The 24652-nt window shown below is 54.8% G+C and overlaps 60 non-coding genes across 60 annotated transcripts; 48 read left to right on the top strand and 12 right to left on the bottom strand.

Annotated features, from left to right (window-relative positions):
- Positions 1 to 253: 253 nt before the first annotated feature.
- Trnag-ucc lies at positions 254 to 325 on the bottom strand. The gene has a single exon. It is a non-coding gene; the product is annotated as a tRNA-Gly (tRNA).
- Positions 326 to 666: 341 nt separating this feature from the next.
- Positions 667 to 737, top strand: Trnag-gcc. Its single transcript has one exon. It is a non-coding gene; the product is annotated as a tRNA-Gly (tRNA).
- Positions 738 to 1030: 293 nt separating this feature from the next.
- Positions 1031 to 1103, top strand: Trnam-cau. Its single transcript has one exon. It is a non-coding gene; the product is annotated as a tRNA-Met (tRNA).
- A 281-nt stretch (positions 1104 to 1384) lies between these two features.
- Positions 1385 to 1456, top strand: Trnae-uuc. Its single transcript has one exon. It is a non-coding gene; the product is annotated as a tRNA-Glu (tRNA).
- Positions 1457 to 1654: 198 nt separating this feature from the next.
- On the top strand, positions 1655 to 1728 carry Trnai-aau. The gene has a single exon. It is a non-coding gene; the product is annotated as a tRNA-Ile (tRNA).
- Positions 1729 to 2304: 576 nt separating this feature from the next.
- Trnag-ucc lies at positions 2305 to 2376 on the bottom strand. Its single transcript has one exon. It is a non-coding gene; the product is annotated as a tRNA-Gly (tRNA).
- A 341-nt stretch (positions 2377 to 2717) lies between these two features.
- Positions 2718 to 2788, top strand: Trnag-gcc. Its single transcript has one exon. It is a non-coding gene; the product is annotated as a tRNA-Gly (tRNA).
- Positions 2789 to 3081: 293 nt separating this feature from the next.
- Trnam-cau lies at positions 3082 to 3154 on the top strand. Its single transcript has one exon. It is a non-coding gene; the product is annotated as a tRNA-Met (tRNA).
- Positions 3155 to 3435: 281 nt separating this feature from the next.
- Positions 3436 to 3507, top strand: Trnae-uuc. Its single transcript has one exon. It is a non-coding gene; the product is annotated as a tRNA-Glu (tRNA).
- Positions 3508 to 3705: 198 nt separating this feature from the next.
- On the top strand, positions 3706 to 3779 carry Trnai-aau. Its single transcript has one exon. It is a non-coding gene; the product is annotated as a tRNA-Ile (tRNA).
- Positions 3780 to 4355: 576 nt separating this feature from the next.
- Positions 4356 to 4427, bottom strand: Trnag-ucc. The gene has a single exon. It is a non-coding gene; the product is annotated as a tRNA-Gly (tRNA).
- A 341-nt stretch (positions 4428 to 4768) lies between these two features.
- Trnag-gcc lies at positions 4769 to 4839 on the top strand. Its single transcript has one exon. It is a non-coding gene; the product is annotated as a tRNA-Gly (tRNA).
- A 293-nt stretch (positions 4840 to 5132) lies between these two features.
- Positions 5133 to 5205, top strand: Trnam-cau. The gene has a single exon. It is a non-coding gene; the product is annotated as a tRNA-Met (tRNA).
- A 281-nt stretch (positions 5206 to 5486) lies between these two features.
- Positions 5487 to 5558, top strand: Trnae-uuc. Its single transcript has one exon. It is a non-coding gene; the product is annotated as a tRNA-Glu (tRNA).
- A 198-nt stretch (positions 5559 to 5756) lies between these two features.
- Positions 5757 to 5830, top strand: Trnai-aau. The gene has a single exon. It is a non-coding gene; the product is annotated as a tRNA-Ile (tRNA).
- Positions 5831 to 6406: 576 nt separating this feature from the next.
- Positions 6407 to 6478, bottom strand: Trnag-ucc. The gene has a single exon. It is a non-coding gene; the product is annotated as a tRNA-Gly (tRNA).
- Positions 6479 to 6819: 341 nt separating this feature from the next.
- Positions 6820 to 6890, top strand: Trnag-gcc. Its single transcript has one exon. It is a non-coding gene; the product is annotated as a tRNA-Gly (tRNA).
- A 293-nt stretch (positions 6891 to 7183) lies between these two features.
- Positions 7184 to 7256, top strand: Trnam-cau. The gene has a single exon. It is a non-coding gene; the product is annotated as a tRNA-Met (tRNA).
- A 281-nt stretch (positions 7257 to 7537) lies between these two features.
- Positions 7538 to 7609, top strand: Trnae-uuc. Its single transcript has one exon. It is a non-coding gene; the product is annotated as a tRNA-Glu (tRNA).
- Positions 7610 to 7807: 198 nt separating this feature from the next.
- Trnai-aau lies at positions 7808 to 7881 on the top strand. The gene has a single exon. It is a non-coding gene; the product is annotated as a tRNA-Ile (tRNA).
- Positions 7882 to 8457: 576 nt separating this feature from the next.
- Positions 8458 to 8529, bottom strand: Trnag-ucc. The gene has a single exon. It is a non-coding gene; the product is annotated as a tRNA-Gly (tRNA).
- Positions 8530 to 8870: 341 nt separating this feature from the next.
- Positions 8871 to 8941, top strand: Trnag-gcc. The gene has a single exon. It is a non-coding gene; the product is annotated as a tRNA-Gly (tRNA).
- A 293-nt stretch (positions 8942 to 9234) lies between these two features.
- Trnam-cau lies at positions 9235 to 9307 on the top strand. The gene has a single exon. It is a non-coding gene; the product is annotated as a tRNA-Met (tRNA).
- Positions 9308 to 9588: 281 nt separating this feature from the next.
- On the top strand, positions 9589 to 9660 carry Trnae-uuc. Its single transcript has one exon. It is a non-coding gene; the product is annotated as a tRNA-Glu (tRNA).
- A 198-nt stretch (positions 9661 to 9858) lies between these two features.
- Trnai-aau lies at positions 9859 to 9932 on the top strand. The gene has a single exon. It is a non-coding gene; the product is annotated as a tRNA-Ile (tRNA).
- A 576-nt stretch (positions 9933 to 10508) lies between these two features.
- On the bottom strand, positions 10509 to 10580 carry Trnag-ucc. Its single transcript has one exon. It is a non-coding gene; the product is annotated as a tRNA-Gly (tRNA).
- Positions 10581 to 10921: 341 nt separating this feature from the next.
- On the top strand, positions 10922 to 10992 carry Trnag-gcc. The gene has a single exon. It is a non-coding gene; the product is annotated as a tRNA-Gly (tRNA).
- Positions 10993 to 11285: 293 nt separating this feature from the next.
- On the top strand, positions 11286 to 11358 carry Trnam-cau. The gene has a single exon. It is a non-coding gene; the product is annotated as a tRNA-Met (tRNA).
- Positions 11359 to 11639: 281 nt separating this feature from the next.
- Positions 11640 to 11711, top strand: Trnae-uuc. Its single transcript has one exon. It is a non-coding gene; the product is annotated as a tRNA-Glu (tRNA).
- Positions 11712 to 11909: 198 nt separating this feature from the next.
- Trnai-aau lies at positions 11910 to 11983 on the top strand. Its single transcript has one exon. It is a non-coding gene; the product is annotated as a tRNA-Ile (tRNA).
- Positions 11984 to 12559: 576 nt separating this feature from the next.
- On the bottom strand, positions 12560 to 12631 carry Trnag-ucc. Its single transcript has one exon. It is a non-coding gene; the product is annotated as a tRNA-Gly (tRNA).
- Positions 12632 to 12972: 341 nt separating this feature from the next.
- On the top strand, positions 12973 to 13043 carry Trnag-acc. The gene has a single exon. It is a non-coding gene; the product is annotated as a tRNA-Gly (tRNA).
- Positions 13044 to 13336: 293 nt separating this feature from the next.
- Positions 13337 to 13409, top strand: Trnam-cau. Its single transcript has one exon. It is a non-coding gene; the product is annotated as a tRNA-Met (tRNA).
- A 281-nt stretch (positions 13410 to 13690) lies between these two features.
- Positions 13691 to 13762, top strand: Trnae-uuc. The gene has a single exon. It is a non-coding gene; the product is annotated as a tRNA-Glu (tRNA).
- Positions 13763 to 13960: 198 nt separating this feature from the next.
- Positions 13961 to 14034, top strand: Trnai-aau. The gene has a single exon. It is a non-coding gene; the product is annotated as a tRNA-Ile (tRNA).
- Positions 14035 to 14620: 586 nt separating this feature from the next.
- Positions 14621 to 14692, bottom strand: Trnag-ucc. The gene has a single exon. It is a non-coding gene; the product is annotated as a tRNA-Gly (tRNA).
- A 341-nt stretch (positions 14693 to 15033) lies between these two features.
- Positions 15034 to 15104, top strand: Trnag-gcc. The gene has a single exon. It is a non-coding gene; the product is annotated as a tRNA-Gly (tRNA).
- Positions 15105 to 15397: 293 nt separating this feature from the next.
- Positions 15398 to 15470, top strand: Trnam-cau. Its single transcript has one exon. It is a non-coding gene; the product is annotated as a tRNA-Met (tRNA).
- A 281-nt stretch (positions 15471 to 15751) lies between these two features.
- On the top strand, positions 15752 to 15823 carry Trnae-uuc. Its single transcript has one exon. It is a non-coding gene; the product is annotated as a tRNA-Glu (tRNA).
- A 198-nt stretch (positions 15824 to 16021) lies between these two features.
- On the top strand, positions 16022 to 16095 carry Trnai-aau. Its single transcript has one exon. It is a non-coding gene; the product is annotated as a tRNA-Ile (tRNA).
- Positions 16096 to 16671: 576 nt separating this feature from the next.
- On the bottom strand, positions 16672 to 16743 carry Trnag-ucc. The gene has a single exon. It is a non-coding gene; the product is annotated as a tRNA-Gly (tRNA).
- Positions 16744 to 17084: 341 nt separating this feature from the next.
- Trnag-gcc lies at positions 17085 to 17155 on the top strand. Its single transcript has one exon. It is a non-coding gene; the product is annotated as a tRNA-Gly (tRNA).
- Positions 17156 to 17448: 293 nt separating this feature from the next.
- Trnam-cau lies at positions 17449 to 17521 on the top strand. The gene has a single exon. It is a non-coding gene; the product is annotated as a tRNA-Met (tRNA).
- Positions 17522 to 17802: 281 nt separating this feature from the next.
- Trnae-uuc lies at positions 17803 to 17874 on the top strand. Its single transcript has one exon. It is a non-coding gene; the product is annotated as a tRNA-Glu (tRNA).
- Positions 17875 to 18072: 198 nt separating this feature from the next.
- On the top strand, positions 18073 to 18146 carry Trnai-aau. The gene has a single exon. It is a non-coding gene; the product is annotated as a tRNA-Ile (tRNA).
- Positions 18147 to 18722: 576 nt separating this feature from the next.
- On the bottom strand, positions 18723 to 18794 carry Trnag-ucc. The gene has a single exon. It is a non-coding gene; the product is annotated as a tRNA-Gly (tRNA).
- A 341-nt stretch (positions 18795 to 19135) lies between these two features.
- Trnag-gcc lies at positions 19136 to 19206 on the top strand. The gene has a single exon. It is a non-coding gene; the product is annotated as a tRNA-Gly (tRNA).
- A 293-nt stretch (positions 19207 to 19499) lies between these two features.
- Trnam-cau lies at positions 19500 to 19572 on the top strand. The gene has a single exon. It is a non-coding gene; the product is annotated as a tRNA-Met (tRNA).
- A 281-nt stretch (positions 19573 to 19853) lies between these two features.
- Positions 19854 to 19925, top strand: Trnae-uuc. The gene has a single exon. It is a non-coding gene; the product is annotated as a tRNA-Glu (tRNA).
- A 198-nt stretch (positions 19926 to 20123) lies between these two features.
- Trnai-aau lies at positions 20124 to 20197 on the top strand. Its single transcript has one exon. It is a non-coding gene; the product is annotated as a tRNA-Ile (tRNA).
- Positions 20198 to 20783: 586 nt separating this feature from the next.
- Trnag-ucc lies at positions 20784 to 20855 on the bottom strand. Its single transcript has one exon. It is a non-coding gene; the product is annotated as a tRNA-Gly (tRNA).
- Positions 20856 to 21196: 341 nt separating this feature from the next.
- Trnag-gcc lies at positions 21197 to 21267 on the top strand. Its single transcript has one exon. It is a non-coding gene; the product is annotated as a tRNA-Gly (tRNA).
- Positions 21268 to 21560: 293 nt separating this feature from the next.
- Trnam-cau lies at positions 21561 to 21633 on the top strand. The gene has a single exon. It is a non-coding gene; the product is annotated as a tRNA-Met (tRNA).
- Positions 21634 to 21914: 281 nt separating this feature from the next.
- Trnae-uuc lies at positions 21915 to 21986 on the top strand. The gene has a single exon. It is a non-coding gene; the product is annotated as a tRNA-Glu (tRNA).
- Positions 21987 to 22184: 198 nt separating this feature from the next.
- Trnai-aau lies at positions 22185 to 22258 on the top strand. Its single transcript has one exon. It is a non-coding gene; the product is annotated as a tRNA-Ile (tRNA).
- A 576-nt stretch (positions 22259 to 22834) lies between these two features.
- On the bottom strand, positions 22835 to 22906 carry Trnag-ucc. The gene has a single exon. It is a non-coding gene; the product is annotated as a tRNA-Gly (tRNA).
- Positions 22907 to 23247: 341 nt separating this feature from the next.
- On the top strand, positions 23248 to 23318 carry Trnag-gcc. The gene has a single exon. It is a non-coding gene; the product is annotated as a tRNA-Gly (tRNA).
- A 293-nt stretch (positions 23319 to 23611) lies between these two features.
- Trnam-cau lies at positions 23612 to 23684 on the top strand. The gene has a single exon. It is a non-coding gene; the product is annotated as a tRNA-Met (tRNA).
- A 281-nt stretch (positions 23685 to 23965) lies between these two features.
- Trnae-uuc lies at positions 23966 to 24037 on the top strand. The gene has a single exon. It is a non-coding gene; the product is annotated as a tRNA-Glu (tRNA).
- Positions 24038 to 24235: 198 nt separating this feature from the next.
- On the top strand, positions 24236 to 24309 carry Trnai-aau. The gene has a single exon. It is a non-coding gene; the product is annotated as a tRNA-Ile (tRNA).
- Positions 24310 to 24652: the final 343 nt, after the last annotated feature.

The following is a 24652-nucleotide window of genomic DNA, read 5'->3' as shown; positions in this document are numbered from 1 at the left end:
CGCCACCGTGAAATGAAGGGGGCGTGCTGTGTGTCCATCGCCTCGCCTCGCCTCTCCTTACCTCTCTCAGTCGTTTCTCGTGCTTGTCGTTTTGATATAGGCCGATTTGAGAGCGTCAGCTCTCGCGTCAGCTGAGCAAAGTCGAGACAAGTCGAGACACACTAAGGGCTGGTATGCAGCGAGTAAGAGGGCGAAAAAACAATAGTTTAAGAGCGCGTGGCAAAAGTACTCATACGCGAAATTAAAAGCCTGCTGCGGTGGCCGGGAATCGAACCCGGATCAACTGCTTGGAAGGCAACTATGCTGACCATTACACCACCACCGCACAAGCGAGCGCCCCGCCACCGCGCTGAGTCGGCTTCCCGCCTGTCGGCAGCGGCCGAAGGTGATCGTACCCGGCAGGCGCATTTCGAGGCAGGCTAGGGGAGCACATCCAGACGCATTCGGACAGCGTATCCGCGCACATTTCGCATCCTTTGGCAAGAGTCGGCGCCGGCGGCGCAAGAGTACGCAGAGGACCGCGTTCTGGCGGCATCTTTAAGCAGTGCAGTGCAGGATTCAGCGTCTGCAGCATCTTCTCCACAGAATGCTACGGCGCTTGACGGCAGTCCCACTTTCCCTTGAGACATCTGCTCGGGAAGCAGCGTGAAGGTACCGCTGGCCCGAGCATCGGTGGTTCAGTGGTAGAATGCTCGCCTGCCACGCGGGCGGCCCGGGTTCGATTCCCGGCCGATGCATCATTTTGTTTTTTCTCCGGTAGGGGTGCTGCGTGTCTTTCGCACTCGAACTGCGTGAGCCATGAGAATGAACCGCGGGATTCCGTGTGGAAAGAACCAATCATGCAGCGCGGACGACTGCTCGTTTGGACTCCTGCGTGCTATTGTACATACTGGCGTCGGCCTAGCATCGCAAGTTGCCTGCCGCGCCGTGAATGCACGTGTAGCAACAGAAAAAATGAGCCAGGGAGTGCAGACTCTCTACCACTTGTATTCGGTACTTACCAAGATTCCAGAAGGTCTAACGATCGCCTGCCTCGGTAGCGCAGTAGGCAGCGCGTAAGTCTCATAATCTTAAGGTCGTGAGTTCGATCCTCACCCGGGGCATCTAATTTTCTGTGACTGAAGGTGGTGCTGTTGCTAGGGCGCCAACTTATTTCTTGTTTGTTATCCGCAACGTTTCAACGCTTCAGCGGGAAAATGTTTACTTCCTGTTATTGCTACATACAGCTTCCCTATTCCTCTTCTCCCAGCAGAGCATGAAGCCAAAAGCATTGCTCTGCGACGTTTGAGGTGCGCGCCTTGCCAGTCAGTATGTGCAAAGATGCTCGCAAAGAGAGCGACAATGCGACAAGCGACCGTACGAACGGTCGAATGAAACGGCCGCATCCGGTGTGGTCTAGTGGCTAGGATACCTGGCTTTCACCCAGGAGGCCCGGGTTCGATTCCCGGTACCGGAACGGAATTTTTTCCACACGAATCGTGACAAGTTTGAGCTGTCCGAGCGGCCGTTTCCCGTCCTGCTCGCAATATAGCTACTGTTTCGTGACCGTCAGCAGAATATAGACTAGGGAAGCAGACACACGACGACCATAGGAATGGTGTATGGCTTCATGCCACCTGATTCCAGCGTAGGGCTGAGCAACTGCATCTGCCGAGGCCCGTTAGTTCAGTTGGTTAGAGCGTCGTGCTAATAACGCGAAGGTCGTGGGTTCGATCCCCCCACGGGCCACTTCTCTTTTACTACTGCGAAAAGGCAGCGCCGATTTCAGCTGGCGAGTGTGATGACCAAATGATCATCACCCTGCGTGGAAGTTGACAGAGGATCCGAACCCGACTCGTCGGGAAGCACTACAGCATTCACTCGGCAATGGCCATAATATCTTGAATACACTGGTTAGAGAAAATGTCCGATTGCCGATGCGTAACAACTTTGGCCCTTGTCAGTACTTGGGCGGGTGAGCGCATGGGAACACAGGGCAGTATTGGCAGTTTTACTTCCTATTTTTGTTTCTCCTTTGTTTTCGGAGCTACAGCCCGATTCGGCCAGGGAGACGCCACCGTGAAATGAAGGGGGCGTGCTGTGTGTCCATCGCCTCGCCTCGCCTCTCCTTACCTCTCTCAGTCGTTTCTCGTGCTTGTCGTTTTGATATAGGCCGATTTGAGAGCGTCAGCTCTCGCGTCAGCTGAGCAAAGTCGAGACAAGTCGAGACACACTAAGGGCTGGTATGCAGCGAGTAAGAGGGCGAAAAAACAATAGTTTAAGAGCGCGTGGCAAAAGTACTCATACGCGAAATTAAAAGCCTGCTGCGGTGGCCGGGAATCGAACCCGGATCAACTGCTTGGAAGGCAACTATGCTGACCATTACACCACCACCGCACAAGCGAGCGCCCCGCCACCGCGCTGAGTCGGCTTCCCGCCTGTCGGCAGCGGCCGAAGGTGATCGTACCCGGCAGGCGCATTTCGAGGCAGGCTAGGGGAGCACATCCAGACGCATTCGGACAGCGTATCCGCGCACATTTCGCATCCTTTGGCAAGAGTCGGCGCCGGCGGCGCAAGAGTACGCAGAGGACCGCGTTCTGGCGGCATCTTTAAGCAGTGCAGTGCAGGATTCAGCGTCTGCAGCATCTTCTCCACAGAATGCTACGGCGCTTGACGGCAGTCCCACTTTCCCTTGAGACATCTGCTCGGGAAGCAGCGTGAAGGTACCGCTGGCCCGAGCATCGGTGGTTCAGTGGTAGAATGCTCGCCTGCCACGCGGGCGGCCCGGGTTCGATTCCCGGCCGATGCATCATTTTGTTTTTTCTCCGGTAGGGGTGCTGCGTGTCTTTCGCACTCGAACTGCGTGAGCCATGAGAATGAACCGCGGGATTCCGTGTGGAAAGAACCAATCATGCAGCGCGGACGACTGCTCGTTTGGACTCCTGCGTGCTATTGTACATACTGGCGTCGGCCTAGCATCGCAAGTTGCCTGCCGCGCCGTGAATGCACGTGTAGCAACAGAAAAAATGAGCCAGGGAGTGCAGACTCTCTACCACTTGTATTCGGTACTTACCAAGATTCCAGAAGGTCTAACGATCGCCTGCCTCGGTAGCGCAGTAGGCAGCGCGTAAGTCTCATAATCTTAAGGTCGTGAGTTCGATCCTCACCCGGGGCATCTAATTTTCTGTGACTGAAGGTGGTGCTGTTGCTAGGGCGCCAACTTATTTCTTGTTTGTTATCCGCAACGTTTCAACGCTTCAGCGGGAAAATGTTTACTTCCTGTTATTGCTACATACAGCTTCCCTATTCCTCTTCTCCCAGCAGAGCATGAAGCCAAAAGCATTGCTCTGCGACGTTTGAGGTGCGCGCCTTGCCAGTCAGTATGTGCAAAGATGCTCGCAAAGAGAGCGACAATGCGACAAGCGACCGTACGAACGGTCGAATGAAACGGCCGCATCCGGTGTGGTCTAGTGGCTAGGATACCTGGCTTTCACCCAGGAGGCCCGGGTTCGATTCCCGGTACCGGAACGGAATTTTTTCCACACGAATCGTGACAAGTTTGAGCTGTCCGAGCGGCCGTTTCCCGTCCTGCTCGCAATATAGCTACTGTTTCGTGACCGTCAGCAGAATATAGACTAGGGAAGCAGACACACGACGACCATAGGAATGGTGTATGGCTTCATGCCACCTGATTCCAGCGTAGGGCTGAGCAGCTGCATCTGCCGAGGCCCGTTAGCTCAGTTGGTTAGAGCGTCGTGCTAATAACGCGAAGGTCGTGGGTTCGATCCCCCCACGGGCCACTTCTCTTTTACTACTGCGAAAAGGCAGCGCCGATTTCAGCTGGCGAGTGTGATGACCAAATGATCATCACCCTGCGTGGAAGTTGACAGAGGATCCGAACCCGACTCGTCGGGAAGCACTACAGCATTCACTCGGCAATGGCCATAATATCTTGAATACACTGGTTAGAGAAAATGTCCGATTGCCGATGCGTAACAACTTTGGCCCTTGTCAGTACTTGGGCGGGTGAGCGCATGGGAACACAGGGCAGTATTGGCAGTTTTACTTCCTATTTTTGTTTCTCCTTTGTTTTCGGAGCTACAGCCCGATTCGGCCAGGGAGACGCCACCGTGAAATGAAGGGGGCGTGCTGTGTGTCCATCGCCTCGCCTCGCCTCTCCTTACCTCTCTCAGTCGTTTCTCGTGCTTGTCGTTTTGATATAGGCCGATTTGAGAGCGTCAGCTCTCGCGTCAGCTGAGCAAAGTCGAGACAAGTCGAGACACACTAAGGGCTGGTATGCAGCGAGTAAGAGGGCGAAAAAACAATAGTTTAAGAGCGCGTGGCAAAAGTACTCATACGCGAAATTAAAAGCCTGCTGCGGTGGCCGGGAATCGAACCCGGATCAACTGCTTGGAAGGCAACTATGCTGACCATTACACCACCACCGCACAAGCGAGCGCCCCGCCACCGCGCTGAGTCGGCTTCCCGCCTGTCGGCAGCGGCCGAAGGTGATCGTACCCGGCAGGCGCATTTCGAGGCAGGCTAGGGGAGCACATCCAGACGCATTCGGACAGCGTATCCGCGCACATTTCGCATCCTTTGGCAAGAGTCGGCGCCGGCGGCGCAAGAGTACGCAGAGGACCGCGTTCTGGCGGCATCTTTAAGCAGTGCAGTGCAGGATTCAGCGTCTGCAGCATCTTCTCCACAGAATGCTACGGCGCTTGACGGCAGTCCCACTTTCCCTTGAGACATCTGCTCGGGAAGCAGCGTGAAGGTACCGCTGGCCCGAGCATCGGTGGTTCAGTGGTAGAATGCTCGCCTGCCACGCGGGCGGCCCGGGTTCGATTCCCGGCCGATGCATCATTTTGTTTTTTCTCCGGTAGGGGTGCTGCGTGTCTTTCGCACTCGAACTGCGTGAGCCATGAGAATGAACCGCGGGATTCCGTGTGGAAAGAACCAATCATGCAGCGCGGACGACTGCTCGTTTGGACTCCTGCGTGCTATTGTACATACTGGCGTCGGCCTAGCATCGCAAGTTGCCTGCCGCGCCGTGAATGCACGTGTAGCAACAGAAAAAATGAGCCAGGGAGTGCAGACTCTCTACCACTTGTATTCGGTACTTACCAAGATTCCAGAAGGTCTAACGATCGCCTGCCTCGGTAGCGCAGTAGGCAGCGCGTAAGTCTCATAATCTTAAGGTCGTGAGTTCGATCCTCACCCGGGGCATCTAATTTTCTGTGACTGAAGGTGGTGCTGTTGCTAGGGCGCCAACTTATTTCTTGTTTGTTATCCGCAACGTTTCAACGCTTCAGCGGGAAAATGTTTACTTCCTGTTATTGCTACATACAGCTTCCCTATTCCTCTTCTCCCAGCAGAGCATGAAGCCAAAAGCATTGCTCTGCGACGTTTGAGGTGCGCGCCTTGCCAGTCAGTATGTGCAAAGATGCTCGCAAAGAGAGCGACAATGCGACAAGCGACCGTACGAACGGTCGAATGAAACGGCCGCATCCGGTGTGGTCTAGTGGCTAGGATACCTGGCTTTCACCCAGGAGGCCCGGGTTCGATTCCCGGTACCGGAACGGAATTTTTTCCACACGAATCGTGACAAGTTTGAGCTGTCCGAGCGGCCGTTTCCCGTCCTGCTCGCAATATAGCTACTGTTTCGTGACCGTCAGCAGAATATAGACTAGGGAAGCAGACACACGACGACCATAGGAATGGTGTATGGCTTCATGCCACCTGATTCCAGCGTAGGGCTGAGCAACTGCATCTGCCGAGGCCCGTTAGTTCAGTTGGTTAGAGCGTCGTGCTAATAACGCGAAGGTCGTGGGTTCGATCCCCCCACGGGCCACTTCTCTTTTACTACTGCGAAAAGGCAGCGCCGATTTCAGCTGGCGAGTGTGATGACCAAATGATCATCACCCTGCGTGGAAGTTGACAGAGGATCCGAACCCGACTCGTCGGGAAGCACTACAGCATTCACTCGGCAATGGCCATAATATCTTGAATACACTGGTTAGAGAAAATGTCCGATTGCCGATGCGTAACAACTTTGGCCCTTGTCAGTACTTGGGCGGGTGAGCGCATGGGAACACAGGGCAGTATTGGCAGTTTTACTTCCTATTTTTGTTTCTCCTTTGTTTTCGGAGCTACAGCCCGATTCGGCCAGGGAGACGCCACCGTGAAATGAAGGGGGCGTGCTGTGTGTCCATCGCCTCGCCTCGCCTCTCCTTACCTCTCTCAGTCGTTTCTCGTGCTTGTCGTTTTGATATAGGCCGATTTGAGAGCGTCAGCTCTCGCGTCAGCTGAGCAAAGTCGAGACAAGTCGAGACACACTAAGGGCTGGTATGCAGCGAGTAAGAGGGCGAAAAAACAATAGTTTAAGAGCGCGTGGCAAAAGTACTCATACGCGAAATTAAAAGCCTGCTGCGGTGGCCGGGAATCGAACCCGGATCAACTGCTTGGAAGGCAACTATGCTGACCATTACACCACCACCGCACAAGCGAGCGCCCCGCCACCGCGCTGAGTCGGCTTCCCGCCTGTCGGCAGCGGCCGAAGGTGATCGTACCCGGCAGGCGCATTTCGAGGCAGGCTAGGGGAGCACATCCAGACGCATTCGGACAGCGTATCCGCGCACATTTCGCATCCTTTGGCAAGAGTCGGCGCCGGCGGCGCAAGAGTACGCAGAGGACCGCGTTCTGGCGGCATCTTTAAGCAGTGCAGTGCAGGATTCAGCGTCTGCAGCATCTTCTCCACAGAATGCTACGGCGCTTGACGGCAGTCCCACTTTCCCTTGAGACATCTGCTCGGGAAGCAGCGTGAAGGTACCGCTGGCCCGAGCATCGGTGGTTCAGTGGTAGAATGCTCGCCTGCCACGCGGGCGGCCCGGGTTCGATTCCCGGCCGATGCATCATTTTGTTTTTTCTCCGGTAGGGGTGCTGCGTGTCTTTCGCACTCGAACTGCGTGAGCCATGAGAATGAACCGCGGGATTCCGTGTGGAAAGAACCAATCATGCAGCGCGGACGACTGCTCGTTTGGACTCCTGCGTGCTATTGTACATACTGGCGTCGGCCTAGCATCGCAAGTTGCCTGCCGCGCCGTGAATGCACGTGTAGCAACAGAAAAAATGAGCCAGGGAGTGCAGACTCTCTACCACTTGTATTCGGTACTTACCAAGATTCCAGAAGGTCTAACGATCGCCTGCCTCGGTAGCGCAGTAGGCAGCGCGTAAGTCTCATAATCTTAAGGTCGTGAGTTCGATCCTCACCCGGGGCATCTAATTTTCTGTGACTGAAGGTGGTGCTGTTGCTAGGGCGCCAACTTATTTCTTGTTTGTTATCCGCAACGTTTCAACGCTTCAGCGGGAAAATGTTTACTTCCTGTTATTGCTACATACAGCTTCCCTATTCCTCTTCTCCCAGCAGAGCATGAAGCCAAAAGCATTGCTCTGCGACGTTTGAGGTGCGCGCCTTGCCAGTCAGTATGTGCAAAGATGCTCGCAAAGAGAGCGACAATGCGACAAGCGACCGTACGAACGGTCGAATGAAACGGCCGCATCCGGTGTGGTCTAGTGGCTAGGATACCTGGCTTTCACCCAGGAGGCCCGGGTTCGATTCCCGGTACCGGAACGGAATTTTTTCCACACGAATCGTGACAAGTTTGAGCTGTCCGAGCGGCCGTTTCCCGTCCTGCTCGCAATATAGCTACTGTTTCGTGACCGTCAGCAGAATATAGACTAGGGAAGCAGACACACGACGACCATAGGAATGGTGTATGGCTTCATGCCACCTGATTCCAGCGTAGGGCTGAGCAACTGCATCTGCCGAGGCCCGTTAGCTCAGTTGGTTAGAGCGTCGTGCTAATAACGCGAAGGTCGTGGGTTCGATCCCCCCACGGGCCACTTCTCTTTTACTACTGCGAAAAGGCAGCGCCGATTTCAGCTGGCGAGTGTGATGACCAAATGATCATCACCCTGCGTGGAAGTTGACAGAGGATCCGAACCCGACTCGTCGGGAAGCACTACAGCATTCACTCGGCAATGGCCATAATATCTTGAATACACTGGTTAGAGAAAATGTCCGATTGCCGATGCGTAACAACTTTGGCCCTTGTCAGTACTTGGGCGGGTGAGCGCATGGGAACACAGGGCAGTATTGGCAGTTTTACTTCCTATTTTTGTTTCTCCTTTGTTTTCGGAGCTACAGCCCGATTCGGCCAGGGAGACGCCACCGTGAAATGAAGGGGGCGTGCTGTGTGTCCATCGCCTCGCCTCGCCTCTCCTTACCTCTCTCAGTCGTTTCTCGTGCTTGTCGTTTTGATATAGGCCGATTTGAGAGCGTCAGCTCTCGCGTCAGCTGAGCAAAGTCGAGACAAGTCGAGACACACTAAGGGCTGGTATGCAGCGAGTAAGAGGGCGAAAAAACAATAGTTTAAGAGCGCGTGGCAAAAGTACTCATACGCGAAATTAAAAGCCTGCTGCGGTGGCCGGGAATCGAACCCGGATCAACTGCTTGGAAGGCAACTATGCTGACCATTACACCACCACCGCACAAGCGAGCGCCCCGCCACCGCGCTGAGTCGGCTTCCCGCCTGTCGGCAGCGGCCGAAGGTGATCGTACCCGGCAGGCGCATTTCGAGGCAGGCTAGGGGAGCACATCCAGACGCATTCGGACAGCGTATCCGCGCACATTTCGCATCCTTTGGCAAGAGTCGGCGCCGGCGGCGCAAGAGTACGCAGAGGACCGCGTTCTGGCGGCATCTTTAAGCAGTGCAGTGCAGGATTCAGCGTCTGCAGCATCTTCTCCACAGAATGCTACGGCGCTTGACGGCAGTCCCACTTTCCCTTGAGACATCTGCTCGGGAAGCAGCGTGAAGGTACCGCTGGCCCGAGCATCGGTGGTTCAGTGGTAGAATGCTCGCCTGCCACGCGGGCGGCCCGGGTTCGATTCCCGGCCGATGCATCATTTTGTTTTTTCTCCGGTAGGGGTGCTGCGTGTCTTTCGCACTCGAACTGCGTGAGCCATGAGAATGAACCGCGGGATTCCGTGTGGAAAGAACCAATCATGCAGCGCGGACGACTGCTCGTTTGGACTCCTGCGTGCTATTGTACATACTGGCGTCGGCCTAGCATCGCAAGTTGCCTGCCGCGCCGTGAATGCACGTGTAGCAACAGAAAAAATGAGCCAGGGAGTGCAGACTCTCTACCACTTGTATTCGGTACTTACCAAGATTCCAGAAGGTCTAACGATCGCCTGCCTCGGTAGCGCAGTAGGCAGCGCGTAAGTCTCATAATCTTAAGGTCGTGAGTTCGATCCTCACCCGGGGCATCTAATTTTCTGTGACTGAAGGTGGTGCTGTTGCTAGGGCGCCAACTTATTTCTTGTTTGTTATCCGCAACGTTTCAACGCTTCAGCGGGAAAATGTTTACTTCCTGTTATTGCTACATACAGCTTCCCTATTCCTCTTCTCCCAGCAGAGCATGAAGCCAAAAGCATTGCTCTGCGACGTTTGAGGTGCGCGCCTTGCCAGTCAGTATGTGCAAAGATGCTCGCAAAGAGAGCGACAATGCGACAAGCGACCGTACGAACGGTCGAATGAAACGGCCGCATCCGGTGTGGTCTAGTGGCTAGGATACCTGGCTTTCACCCAGGAGGCCCGGGTTCGATTCCCGGTACCGGAACGGAATTTTTTCCACACGAATCGTGACAAGTTTGAGCTGTCCGAGCGGCCGTTTCCCGTCCTGCTCGCAATATAGCTACTGTTTCGTGACCGTCAGCAGAATATAGACTAGGGAAGCAGACACACGACGACCATAGGAATGGTGTATGGCTTCATGCCACCTGATTCCAGCGTAGGGCTGAGCAACTGCATCTGCCGAGGCCCGTTAGCTCAGTTGGTTAGAGCGTCGTGCTAATAACGCGAAGGTCGTGGGTTCGATCCCCCCACGGGCCACTTCTCTTTTACTACTGCGAAAAGGCAGCGCCGATTTCAGCTGGCGAGTGTGATGACCAAATGATCATCACCCTGCGTGGAAGTTGACAGAGGATCCGAACCCGACTCGTCGGGAAGCACTACAGCATTCACTCGGCAATGGCCATAATATCTTGAATACACTGGTTAGAGAAAATGTCCGATTGCCGATGCGTAACAACTTTGGCCCTTGTCAGTACTTGGGCGGGTGAGCGCATGGGAACACAGGGCAGTATTGGCAGTTTTACTTCCTATTTTTGTTTCTCCTTTGTTTTCGGAGCTACAGCCCGATTCGGCCAGGGAGACGCCACCGTGAAATGAAGGGGGCGTGCTGTGTGTCCATCGCCTCGCCTCGCCTCTCCTTACCTCTCTCAGTCGTTTCTCGTGCTTGTCGTTTTGATATAGGCCGATTTGAGAGCGTCAGCTCTCGCGTCAGCTGAGCAAAGTCGAGACAAGTCGAGACACACTAAGGGCTGGTATGCAGCGAGTAAGAGGGCGAAAAAACAATAGTTTAAGAGCGCGTGGCAAAAGTACTCATACGCGAAATTAAAAGCCTGCTGCGGTGGCCGGGAATCGAACCCGGATCAACTGCTTGGAAGGCAACTATGCTGACCATTACACCACCACCGCACAAGCGAGCGCCCCGCCACCGCGCTGAGTCGGCTTCCCGCCTGTCGGCAGCGGCCGAAGGTGATCGTACCCGGCAGGCGCATTTCGAGGCAGGCTAGGGGAGCACATCCAGACGCATTCGGACAGCGTATCCGCGCACATTTCGCATCCTTTGGCAAGAGTCGGCGCCGGCGGCGCAAGAGTACGCAGAGGACCGCGTTCTGGCGGCATCTTTAAGCAGTGCAGTGCAGGATTCAGCGTCTGCAGCATCTTCTCCACAGAATGCTACGGCGCTTGACGGCAGTCCCACTTTCCCTTGAGACATCTGCTCGGGAAGCAGCGTGAAGGTACCGCTGGCCCGAGCATCGGTGGTTCAGTGGTAGAATGCTCGCCTGCCACGCGGGCGGCCCGGGTTCGATTCCCGGCCGATGCATCATTTTGTTTTTTCTCCGGTAGGGGTGCTGCGTGTCTTTCGCACTCGAACTGCGTGAGCCATGAGAATGAACCGCGGGATTCCGTGTGGAAAGAACCAATCATGCAGCGCGGACGACTGCTCGTTTGGACTCCTGCGTGCTATTGTACATACTGGCGTCGGCCTAGCATCGCAAGTTGCCTGCCGCGCCGTGAATGCACGTGTAGCAACAGAAAAAATGAGCCAGGGAGTGCAGACTCTCTACCACTTGTATTCGGTACTTACCAAGATTCCAGAAGGTCTAACGATCGCCTGCCTCGGTAGCGCAGTAGGCAGCGCGTAAGTCTCATAATCTTAAGGTCGTGAGTTCGATCCTCACCCGGGGCATCTAATTTTCTGTGACTGAAGGTGGTGCTGTTGCTAGGGCGCCAACTTATTTCTTGTTTGTTATCCGCAACGTTTCAACGCTTCAGCGGGAAAATGTTTACTTCCTGTTATTGCTACATACAGCTTCCCTATTCCTCTTCTCCCAGCAGAGCATGAAGCCAAAAGCATTGCTCTGCGACGTTTGAGGTGCGCGCCTTGCCAGTCAGTATGTGCAAAGATGCTCGCAAAGAGAGCGACAATGCGACAAGCGACCGTACGAACGGTCGAATGAAACGGCCGCATCCGGTGTGGTCTAGTGGCTAGGATACCTGGCTTTCACCCAGGAGGCCCGGGTTCGATTCCCGGTACCGGAACGGAATTTTTTCCACACGAATCGTGACAAGTTTGAGCTGTCCGAGCGGCCGTTTCCCGTCCTGCTCGCAATATAGCTACTGTTTCGTGACCGTCAGCAGAATATAGACTAGGGAAGCAGACACACGACGACCATAGGAATGGTGTATGGCTTCATGCCACCTGATTCCAGCGTAGGGCTGAGCAACTGCATCTGCCGAGGCCCGTTAGCTCAGTTGGTTAGAGCGTCGTGCTAATAACGCGAAGGTCGTGGGTTCGATCCCCCCACGGGCCACTTCTCTTTTACTACTGCGAAAAGGCAGCGCCGATTTCAGCTGGCGAGTGTGATGACCAAATGATCATCACCCTGCGTGGAAGTTGACAGAGGATCCGAACCCGACTCGTCGGGAAGCACTACAGCATTCACTCGGCAATGGCCATAATATCTTGAATACACTGGTTAGAGAAAATGTCCGATTGCCGATGCGTAACAACTTTGGCCCTTGTCAGTACTTGGGCGGGTGAGCGCATGGGAACACAGGGCAGTATTGGCAGTTTTACTTCCTATTTTTGTTTCTCCTTTGTTTTCGGAGCTACAGCCCGATTCGGCCAGGGAGACGCCACCGTGAAATGAAGGGGGCGTGCTGTGTGTCCATCGCCTCGCCTCGCCTCTCCTTACCTCTCTCAGTCGTTTCTCGTGCTTGTCGTTTTGATATAGGCCGATTTGAGAGCGTCAGCTCTCGCGTCAGCTGAGCAAAGTCGAGACAAGTCGAGACACACTAAGGGCTGGTATGCAGCGAGTAAGAGGGCGAAAAAACAATAGTTTAAGAGCGCGTGGCAAAAGTACTCATACGCGAAATTAAAAGCCTGCTGCGGTGGCCGGGAATCGAACCTGGATCAACTGCTTGGAAGGCAACTATGCTGACCATTACACCACCACCGCACAAGCGAGCGCCCCGCCACCGCGCTGAGTCGGCTTCCCGCCTGTCGGCAGCGGCCGAAGGTGATCGTACCCGGCAGGCGCATTTCGAGGCAGGCTAGGGGAGCACATCCAGACGCATTCGGACAGCGTATCCGCGCACATTTCGCATCCTTTGGCAAGAGTCGGCGCCGGCGGCGCAAGAGTACGCAGAGGACCGCGTTCTGGCGGCATCTTTAAGCAGTGCAGTGCAGGATTCAGCGTCTGCAGCATCTTCTCCACAGAATGCTACGGCGCTTGACGGCAGTCCCACTTTCCCTTGAGACATCTGCTCGGGAAGCAGCGTGGAGGTACCGCTGGCCCGAGCATCGGTGGTTCAGTGGTAGAATGCTCGCCTACCACGCGGGCGGCCCGGGTTCGATTCCCGGCCGATGCATCATTTTGTTTTTTCTCCGGTAGGGGTGCTGCGTGTCTTTCGCACTCGAACTGCGTGAGCCATGAGAATGAACCGCGGGATTCCGTGTGGAAAGAACCAATCATGCAGCGCGGACGACTGCTCGTTTGGACTCCTGCGTGCTATTGTACATACTGGCGTCGGCCTAGCATCGCAAGTTGCCTGCCGCGCCGTGAATGCACGTGTAGCAACAGAAAAAATGAGCCAGGGAGTGCAGACTCTCTACCACTTGTATTCGGTACTTACCAAGATTCCAGAAGGTCTAACGATCGCCTGCCTCGGTAGCGCAGTAGGCAGCGCGTAAGTCTCATAATCTTAAGGTCGTGAGTTCGATCCTCACCCGGGGCATCTAATTTTCTGTGACTGAAGGTGGTGCTGTTGCTAGGGCGCCAACTTATTTCTTGTTTGTTATCCGCAACGTTTCAACGCTTCAGCGGGAAAATGTTTACTTCCTGTTATTGCTACATACAGCTTCCCTATTCCTCTTCTCCCAGCAGAGCATGAAGCCAAAAGCATTGCTCTGCGACGTTTGAGGTGCGCGCCTTGCCAGTCAGTATGTGCAAAGATGCTCGCAAAGAGAGCGACAATGCGACAAGCGACCGTACGAACGGTCGAATGAAACGGCCGCATCCGGTGTGGTCTAGTGGCTAGGATACCTGGCTTTCACCCAGGAGGCCCGGGTTCGATTCCCGGTACCGGAACGGAATTTTTTCCACACGAATCGTGACAAGTTTGAGCTGTCCGAGCGGCCGTTTCCCGTCCTGCTCGCAATATAGCTACTGTTTCGTGACCGTCAGCAGAATATAGACTAGGGAAGCAGACACACGACGACCATAGGAATGGTGTATGGCTTCATGCCACCTGATTCCAGCGTAGGGCTGAGCAACTGCATCTGCCGAGGCCCGTTAGCTCAGTTGGTTAGAGCGTCGTGCTAATAACGCGAAGGTCGTGGGTTCGATCCCCCCACGGGCCACTTCTCTTTTACTACTGCGAAAAGGCAGCGCCGATTTCAGCTGGCGAGTGTGATGACCAAATGATCATCACCCTGCGTGGAAGTTGACAGAGGATCCGAACCCGACTCGTCGGGAAGCACTACAGCATTCACTCGGCAATGGCCATAATATCTTGAATACACTGGTTAGAGAAAATGAAAGAAAATGTCCGATTGCCGATGCGTAACAACTTTGGCCCTTGTCAGTACTTGGGCGGGTGAGCGCATGGGAACACAGGGCAGTATTGGCAGTTTTACTTCCTATTTTTGTTTCTCCTTTGTTTTCGGAGCTACAGCCCGATTCGGCCAGGGAGACGCCACCGTGAAATGAAGGGGGCGTGCTGTGTGTCCATCGCCTCGCCTCGCCTCTCCTTACCTCTCTCAGTCGTTTCTCGTGCTTGTCGTTTTGATATAGGCCGATTTGAGAGCGTCAGCTCTCGCGTCAGCTGAGCAAAGTCGAGACAAGTCGAGACACACTAAGGGCTGGTATGCAGCGAGTAAGAGGGCGAAAAAACAATAGTTTAAGAGCGCGTGGCAAAAGTACTCATACGCGAAATTAAAAGCCTGCTGCGGTGGCCGGGAATCGAACCCGGATCAACTGCTTGGAAGGCAACTATGCTGACCATTACACCACCACCGCACAAGCGAGCGCCCCGCCACCGCGCTGAGTCGGCTTCCCGCCTGTCGGCAGCGGCCGAAGGTGATCGTACCCGGCAGGCGCATTTCGAGGCAGGCTAGGGGAGCACATCCAGACGCATTCGGACAGCGTATCCGCGCACATTTCGCATCCTTTGGCAAGAGTCGGCGCCGGCGGCGCAAGAGTACGCAGAGGACCGCGTTCTGGCGGCATCTTTAAGCAGTGCAGTGCAGGATTCAGCGTCTGCAGCATCTTCTCCACAGAATGCTACGGCGCTTGACGGCAGTCCCACTTTCCCTTGAGACATCTGCTCGGGAAGCAGCGTGAAGGTACCGCTGGCCCGAGCATCGGTGGTTCAGTGGTAGAATGCTCGCCTGCCACGCGGGCGGCCCGGGTTCGATTCCCGGCCGATGCATCATTTTGTTTTTTCTCCGGTAGGGGTGCTGCGTGTCTTTCGCACTCGAACTGCGTGAGCCATGAGAATGAACCGCGGGATTCCGTGTGGAAAGAACCAATCATGCAGCGCGGACGACTGCTCGTTTGGACTCCTGCGTGCTATTGTACATACTGGTGTCGGCCTAGCATCGCAAGTTGCCTGCCGCGCCGTGAATGCACGTGTAGCAACAGAAAAAATGAGCCAGGGAGTGCAGACTCTCTACCACTTGTATTCGGTACTTACCAAGATTCCAGAAGGTCTAACGATCGCCTGCCTCGGTAGCGCAGTAGGCAGCGCGTAAGTCTCATAATCTTAAGGTCGTGAGTTCGATCCTCACCCGGGGCATCTAATTTTCTGTGACTGAAGGTGGTGCTGTTGCTAGGGCGCCAACTTATTTCTTGTTTGTTATCCGCAACGTTTCAACGCTTCAGCGGGAAAATGTTTACTTCCTGTTATTGCTACATACAGCTTCCCTATTCCTCTTCTCCCAGCAGAGCATGAAGCCAAAAGCATTGCTCTGCGACGTTTGAGGTGCGCGCCTTGCCAGTCAGTATGTGCAAAGATGCTCGCAAAGAGAGCGACAATGCGACAAGCGACCGTACGAACGGTCGAATGAAACGGCCGCATCCGGTGTGGTCTAGTGGCTAGGATACCTGGCTTTCACCCAGGAGGCCCGGGTTCGATTCCCGGTACCGGAACGGAATTTTTTCCACACGAATCGTGACAAGTTTGAGCTGTCCGAGCGGCCGTTTCCCGTCCTGCTCGCAATATAGCTACTGTTTCGTGACCGTCAGCAGAATATAGACTAGGGAAGCAGACACACGACGACCATAGGAATGGTGTATGGCTTCATGCCACCTGATTCCAGCGTAGGGCTGAGCAACTGCATCTGCCGAGGCCCGTTAGCTCAGTTGGTTAGAGCGTCGTGCTAATAACGCGAAGGTCGTGGGTTCGATCCCCCCACGGGCCACTTCTCTTTTACTACTGCGAAAAGGCAGCGCCGATTTCAGCTGGCGAGTGTGATGACCAAATGATCATCACCCTGCGTGGAAGTTGACAGAGGATCCGAACCCGACTCGTCGGGAAGCACTACAGCATTCACTCGGCAATGGCCATAATATCTTGAATACACTGGTTAGAGAAAATGTCCGATTGCCGATGCGTAACAACTTTGGCCCTTGTCAGTACTTGGGCGGGTGAGCGCATGGGAACACAGGGCAGTATTGGCAGTTTTACTTCCTATTTTTGTTTCTCCTTTGTTTTCGGAGCTACAGCCCGATTCGGCCAGGGAGACGCCACCGTGAAATGAAGGGGGCGTGCTGTGTGTCCATCGCCTCGCCTCGCCTCTCCTTACCTCTCTCAGTCGTTTCTCGTGCTTGTCGTTTTGATATAGGCCGATTTGAGAGCGTCAGCTCTCGCGTCAGCTGAGCAAAGTCGAGACAAGTCGAGACACACTAAGGGCTGGTATGCAGCGAGTAAGAGGGCGAAAAAACAATAGTTTAAGAGCGCGTGGCAAAAGTACTCATACGCGAAATTAAAAGCCTGCTGCGGTGGCCGGGAATCGAACCCGGATCAACTGCTTGGAAGGCAACTATGCTGACCATTACACCACCACCGCACAAGCGAGCGCCCCGCCACCGCGCTGAGTCGGCTTCCCGCCTGTCGGCAGCGGCCGAAGGTGATCGTACCCGGCAGGCGCATTTCGAGGCAGGCTAGGGGAGCACATCCAGACGCATTCGGACAGCGTATCCGCGCACATTTCGCATCCTTTGGCAAGAGTCGGCGCCGGCGGCGCAAGAGTACGCAGAGGACCGCGTTCTGGCGGCATCTTTAAGCAGTGCAGTGCAGGATTCAGCGTCTGCAGCATCTTCTCCACAGAATGCTACGGCGCTTGACGGCAGTCCCACTTTCCCTTGAGACATCTGCTCGGGAAGCAGCGTGAAGGTACCGCTGGCCCGAGCATCGGTGGTTCAGTGGTAGAATGCTCGCCTGCCACGCGGGCGGCCCGGGTTCGATTCCCGGCCGATGCATCATTTTGTTTTTTCTCCGGTAGGGGTGCTGCGTGTCTTTCGCACTCGAACTGCGTGAGCCATGAGAATGAACCGCGGGATTCCGTGTGGAAAGAACCAATCATGCAGCGCGGACGACTGCTCGTTTGGACTCCTGCGTGCTATTGTACATACTGGCGTCGGCCTAGCATCGCAAGTTGCCTGCCGCGCCGTGAATGCACGTGTAGCAACAGAAAAAATGAGCCAGGGAGTGCAGACTCTCTACCACTTGTATTCGGTACTTACCAAGATTCCAGAAGGTCTAACGATCGCCTGCCTCGGTAGCGCAGTAGGCAGCGCGTAAGTCTCATAATCTTAAGGTCGTGAGTTCGATCCTCACCCGGGGCATCTAATTTTCTGTGACTGAAGGTGGTGCTGTTGCTAGGGCGCCAACTTATTTCTTGTTTGTTATCCGCAACGTTTCAACGCTTCAGCGGGAAAATGTTTACTTCCTGTTATTGCTACATACAGCTTCCCTATTCCTCTTCTCCCAGCAGAGCATGAAGCCAAAAGCATTGCTCTGCGACGTTTGAGGTGCGCGCCTTGCCAGTCAGTATGTGCAAAGATGCTCGCAAAGAGAGCGACAATGCGACAAGCGACCGTACGAACGGTCGAATGAAACGGCCGCATCCGGTGTGGTCTAGTGGCTAGGATACCTGGCTTTCACCCAGGAGGCCCGGGTTCGATTCCCGGTACCGGAACGGAATTTTTTCCACACGAATCGTGACAAGTTTGAGCTGTCCGAGCGGCCGTTTCCCGTCCTGCTCGCAATATAGCTACTGTTTCGTGACCGTCAGCAGAATATAGACTAGGGAAGCAGACACACGACGACCATAGGAATGGTGTATGGCTTCATGCCACCTGATTCCAGCGTAGGGCTGAGCAACTGCATCTGCCGAGGCCCGTTAGCTCAGTTGGTTAGAGCGTCGTGCTAATAACGCGAAGGTCGTGGGTTCGATCCCCCCACGGGCCACTTCTCTTTTACTACTGCGAAAAGGCAGCGCCGATTTCAGCTGGCGAGTGTGATGACCAAATGATCATCACCCTGCGTGGAAGTTGACAGAGGATCCGAACCCGACTCGTCGGGAAGCACTACAGCATTCACTCGGCAATGGCCATAATATCTTGAATACACTGGTTAGAGAAAATGTCCGATTGCCGATGCGTAACAACTTTGGCCCTTGTCAGTACTTGGGCGGGTGAGCGCATGGGAACACAGGGCAGTATTGGCAGTTTTACTTCCTATTTTTGTTTCTCCTTTGTTTTCGGAGCTACAGCCCGATTCGGCCAGGGAGACGCCACCGTGAAATGAAGGGGGCGTGCTGTGTGTCCATCGCCTCGCCTCGCCTCTCCTTACCTCTCTCAGTCGTTTCTCGTGCTTGTCGTTTTGATATAGGCCGATTTGAGAGCGTCAGCTCTCGCGTCAGCTGAGCAAAGTCGAGACAAGTCGAGACACACTAAGGGCTGGTATGCAGCGAGTAAGAGGGCGAAAAAACAATAGTTTAAGAGCGCGTGGCAAAAGTACTCATACGCGAAATTAAAAGCCTGCTGCGGTGGCCGGGAATCGAACCTGGATCAACTGCTTGGAAGGCAACTATGCTGACCATTACACCACCACCGCACAAGCGAGCGCCCCGCCACCGCGCTGAGTCGGCTTCCCGCCTGTCGGCAGCGGCCGAAGGTGATCGTACCCGGCAGGCGCATTTCGAGGCAGGCTAGGGGAGCACATCCAGACGCATTCGGACAGCGTATCCGCGCACATTTCGCATCCTTTGGCAAGAGTCGGCGCCGGCGGCGCAAGAGTACGCAGAGGACCGCGTTCTGGCGGCATCTTTAAGCAGTGCAGTGCAGGATTCAGCGTCTGCAGCATCTTCTCCACAGAATGCTACGGCGCTTGACGGCAGTCCCACTTTCCCTTGAGACATCTGCTCGGGAAGCAGCGTGAAGGTACCGCTGGCCCGAGCATCGGTGGTTCAGTGGTAGAATGCTCGCCTGCCACGCGGGCGGCCCGGGTTCGATTCCCGGCCGATGCATCATTTTGTTTTTTCTCCGGTAGGGGTGCTGCGTGTCTTTCGCACTCGAACTGCGTGAGCCATGAGAATGAACCGCGGGATTCCGTGTGGAAAGAACCAATCATGCAGCGCGGACGACTGCTCGTTTGGACTCCTGCGTGCTATTGTACATACTGGCGTCGGCCTAGCATCGCAAGTTGCCTGCCGCGCCGTGAATGCACGTGTAGCAACAGAAAAAATGAGCCAGGGAGTGCAGACTCTCTACCACTTGTATTCGGTACTTACCAAGATTCCAGAAGGTCTAACGATCGCCTGCCTCGGTAGCGCAGTAGGCAGCGCGTAAGTCTCATAATCTTAAGGTCGTGAGTTCGATCCTCACCCGGGGCATCTAATTTTCTGTGACTGAAGGTGGTGCTGTTGCTAGGGCGCCAACTTATTTCTTGTTTGTTATCCGCAACGTTTCAACGCTTCAGCGGGAAAATGTTTACTTCCTGTTATTGCTACATACAGCTTCCCTATTCCTCTTCTCCCAGCAGAGCATGAAGCCAAAAGCATTGCTCTGCGACGTTTGAGGTGCGCGCCTTGCCAGTCAGTATGTGCAAAGATGCTCGCAAAGAGAGCGACAATGCGACAAGCGACCGTACGAACGGTCGAATGAAACGGCCGCATCCGGTGTGGTCTAGTGGCTAGGATACCTGGCTTTCACCCAGGAGGCCCGGGTTCGATTCCCGGTACCGGAACGGAATTTTTTCCACACGAATCGTGACAAGTTTGAGCTGTCCGAGCGGCCGTTTCCCGTCCTGCTCGCAATATAGCTACTGTTTCGTGACCGTCAGCAGAATATAGACTAGGGAAGCAGACACACGACGACCATAGGAATGGTGTATGGCTTCATGCCACCTGATTCCAGCGTAGGGCTGAGCAACTGCATCTGCCGAGGCCCGTTAGCTCAGTTGGTTAGAGCGTCGTGCTAATAACGCGAAGGTCGTGGGTTCGATCCCCCCACGGGCCACTTCTCTTTTACTACTGCGAAAAGGCAGCGCCGATTTCAGCTGGCGAGTGTGATGACCAAATGATCATCACCCTGCGTGGAAGTTGACAGAGGATCCGAACCCGACTCGTCGGGAAGCACTACAGCATTCACTCGGCAATGGCCATAATATCTTGAATACACTGGTTAGAGAAAATGAAAGAAAATGTCCGATTGCCGATGCGTAACAACTTTGGCCCTTGTCAGTACTTGGGCGGGTGAGCGCATGGGAACACAGGGCAGTATTGGCAGTTTTACTTCCTATTTTTGTTTCTCCTTTGTTTTCGGAGCTACAGCCCGATTCGGCCAGGGAGACGCCACCGTGAAATGAAGGGGGCGTGCTGTGTGTCCATCGCCTCGCCTCGCCTCTCCTTACCTCTCTCAGTCGTTTCTCGTGCTTGTCGTTTTGATATAGGCCGATTTGAGAGCGTCAGCTCTCGCGTCAGCTGAGCAAAGTCGAGACAAGTCGAGACACACTAAGGGCTGGTATGCAGCGAGTAAGAGGGCGAAAAAACAATAGTTTAAGAGCGCGTGGCAAAAGTACTCATACGCGAAATTAAAAGCCTGCTGCGGTGGCCGGGAATCGAACCCGGATCAACTGCTTGGAAGGCAACTATGCTGACCATTACACCACCACCGCACAAGCGAGCGCCCCGCCACCGCGCTGAGTCGGCTTCCCGCCTGTCGGCAGCGGCCGAAGGTGATCGTACCCGGCAGGCGCATTTCGAGGCAGGCTAGGGGAGCACATCCAGACGCATTCGGACAGCGTATCCGCGCACATTTCGCATCCTTTGGCAAGAGTCGGCGCCGGCGGCGCAAGAGTACGCAGAGGACCGCGTTCTGGCGGCATCTTTAAGCAGTGCAGTGCAGGATTCAGCGTCTGCAGCATCTTCTCCACAGAATGCTACGGCGCTTGACGGCAGTCCCACTTTCCCTTGAGACATCTGCTCGGGAAGCAGCGTGAAGGTACCGCTGGCCCGAGCATCGGTGGTTCAGTGGTAGAATGCTCGCCTGCCACGCGGGCGGCCCGGGTTCGATTCCCGGCCGATGCATCATTTTGTTTTTTCTCCGGTAGGGGTGCTGCGTGTCTTTCGCACTCGAACTGCGTGAGCCATGAGAATGAACCGCGGGATTCCGTGTGGAAAGAACCAATCATGCAGCGCGGACGACTGCTCGTTTGGACTCCTGCGTGCTATTGTACATACTGGCGTCGGCCTAGCATCGCAAGTTGCCTGCCGCGCCGTGAATGCACGTGTAGCAACAGAAAAAATGAGCCAGGGAGTGCAGACTCTCTACCACTTGTATTCGGTACTTACCAAGATTTCAGAAGGTCTAACGATCGCCTGCCTCGGTAGCGCAGTAGGCAGCGCGTAAGTCTCATAATCTTAAGGTCGTGAGTTCGATCCTCACCCGGGGCATCTAATTTTCTGTGACTGAAGGTGGTGCTGTTGCTAGGGCGCCAACTTATTTCTTGTTTGTTATCCGCAACGTTTCAACGCTTCAGCGGGAAAATGTTTACTTCCTGTTATTGCTACATACAGCTTCCCTATTCCTCTTCTCCCAGCAGAGCATGAAGCCAAAAGCATTGCTCTGCGACGTTTGAGGTGCGCGCCTTGCCAGTCAGTATGTGCAAAGATGCTCGCAAAGAGAGCGACAATGCGACAAGCGACCGTACGAACGGTCGAATGAAACGGCCGCATCCGGTGTGGTCTAGTGGCTAGGATACCTGGCTTTCACCCAGGAGGCCCGGGTTCGATTCCCGGTACCGGAACGGAATTTTTTCCACACGAATCGTGACAAGTTTGAGCTGTCCGAGCGGCCGTTTCCCGTCCTGCTCGCAATATAGCTACTGTTTCGTGACCGTCAGCAGAATATAGACTAGGGAAGCAGACACACGACGACCATAGGAATGGTGTATGGCTTCATGCCACCTGATTCCAGCGTAGGGCTGAGCAACTGCATCTGCCGAGGCCCGTTAGCTCAGTTGGTTAGAGCGTCGTGCTAATAACGCGAAGGTCGTGGGTTCGATCCCCCCACGGGCCACTTCTCTTTTACTACTGCGAAAAGGCAGCGCCGATTTCAGCTGGCGAGTGTGATGACCAAATGATCATCACCCTGCGTGGAAGTTGACAGAGGATCCGAACCCGACTCGTCGGGAAGCACTACAGCATTCACTCGGCAATGGCCATAATATCTTGAATACACTGGTTAGAGAAAATGTCCGATTGCCGATGCGTAACAACTTTGGCCCTTGTCAGTACTTGGGCGGGTGAGCGCATGGGAACACAGGGCAGTATTGGCAGTTTTACTTCCTATTTTTGTTTCTCCTTTGTTTTCGGAGCTACAGCCCGATTCGGCCAGGGAGACGCCACCGTGAAATGAAGGGGGCGTGCTGTGTGTCCATCGCCTCGCCTCGCCTCTCCTTACCTCTCTCAGTCGTTTCTCGTGCTTGTCGTTTTGATATAGGCCGATTTGAGAGCGTCAGCTCTCGCGTCAGCTGAGCAAAGTCGAGACAAGTCGAGACACACTAAGGGCTGGTATGCAGCGAGTAAGAGGGCGAAAAAACAATAGTTTAAGAGCGCGTGGCAAAAGTACTCATACGCGAAATTAAAAGCCTGCTGCGGTGGCCGGGAATCGAACCCGGATCAACTGCTTGGAAGGCAACTATGCTGACCATTACACCACCACCGCACAAGCGAGCGCCCCGCCACCGCGCTGAGTCGGCTTCCCGCCTGTCGGCAGCGGCCGAAGGTGATCGTACCCGGCAGGCGCATTTCGAGGCAGGCTAGGGGAGCACATCCAGACGCATTCGGACAGCGTATCCGCGCACATTTCGCATCCTTTGGCAAGAGTCGGCGCCGGCGGCGCAAGAGTACGCAGAGGACCGCGTTCTGGCGGCATCTTTAAGCAGTGCAGTGCAGGATTCAGCGTCTGCAGCATCTTCTCCACAGAATGCTACGGCGCTTGACGGCAGTCCCACTTTCCCTTGAGACATCTGCTCGGGAAGCAGCGTGAAGGTACCGCTGGCCCGAGCATCGGTGGTTCAGTGGTAGAATGCTCGCCTGCCACGCGGGCGGCCCGGGTTCGATTCCCGGCCGATGCATCATTTTGTTTTTTCTCCGGTAGGGGTGCTGCGTGTCTTTCGCACTCGAACTGCGTGAGCCATGAGAATGAACCGCGGGATTCCGTGTGGAAAGAACCAATCATGCAGCGCGGACGACTGCTCGTTTGGACTCCTGCGTGCTATTGTACATACTGGCGTCGGCCTAGCATCGCAAGTTGCCTGCCGCGCCGTGAATGCACGTGTAGCAACAGAAAAAATGAGCCAGGGAGTGCAGACTCTCTACCACTTGTATTCGGTACTTACCAAGATTTCAGAAGGTCTAACGATCGCCTGCCTCGGTAGCGCAGTAGGCAGCGCGTAAGTCTCATAATCTTAAGGTCGTGAGTTCGATCCTCACCCGGGGCATCTAATTTTCTGTGACTGAAGGTGGTGCTGTTGCTAGGGCGCCAACTTATTTCTTGTTTGTTATCCGCAACGTTTCAACGCTTCAGCGGGAAAATGTTTACTTCCTGTTATTGCTACATACAGCTTCCCTATTCCTCTTCTCCCAGCAGAGCATGAAGCCAAAAGCATTGCTCTGCGACGTTTGAGGTGCGCGCCTTGCCAGTCAGTATGTGCAAAGATGCTCGCAAAGAGAGCGACAATGCGACAAGCGACCGTACGAACGGTCGAATGAAACGGCCGCATCCGGTGTGGTCTAGTGGCTAGGATACCTGGCTTTCACCCAGGAGGCCCGGGTTCGATTCCCGGTACCGGAACGGAATTTTTTCCACACGAATCGTGACAAGTTTGAGCTGTCCGAGCGGCCGTTTCCCGTCCTGCTCGCAATATAGCTACTGTTTCGTGACCGTCAGCAGAATATAGACTAGGGAAGCAGACACACGACGACCATAGGAATGGTGTATGGCTTCATGCCACCTGATTCCAGCGTAGGGCTGAGCAACTGCATCTGCCGAGGCCCGTTAGCTCAGTTGGTTAGAGCGTCGTGCTAATAACGCGAAGGTCGTGGGTTCGATCCCCCCACGGGCCACTTCTCTTTTACTACTGCGAAAAGGCAGCGCCGATTTCAGCTGGCGAGTGTGATGACCAAATGATCATCACCCTGCGTGGAAGTTGACAGAGGATCCGAACCCGACTCGTCGGGAAGCACTACAGCATTCACTCGGCAATGGCCATAATATCTTGAATACACTGGTTAGAGAAAATGTCCGATTGCCGATGCGTAACAACTTTGGCCCTTGTCAGTACTTGGGCGGGTGAGCGCATGGGAACACAGGGCAGTATTGGCAGTTTTACTTCCTATTTTTGTTTCTCCTTTGTTTTCGGAGCTACAGCCCGATTCGGCCAGGGAGACGCCACCGTGAAATGAAGGG

The sequence above is a fragment of the Schistocerca americana genome, unplaced genomic scaffold (assembly GCF_021461395.2).
Source record: "Schistocerca americana isolate TAMUIC-IGC-003095 unplaced genomic scaffold, iqSchAmer2.1 HiC_scaffold_133, whole genome shotgun sequence".
NCBI lineage: Eukaryota > Metazoa > Arthropoda > Insecta > Orthoptera > Acrididae > Schistocerca > Schistocerca americana.
This window is presented reverse-complemented; position numbering and strand designations above follow the sequence as displayed.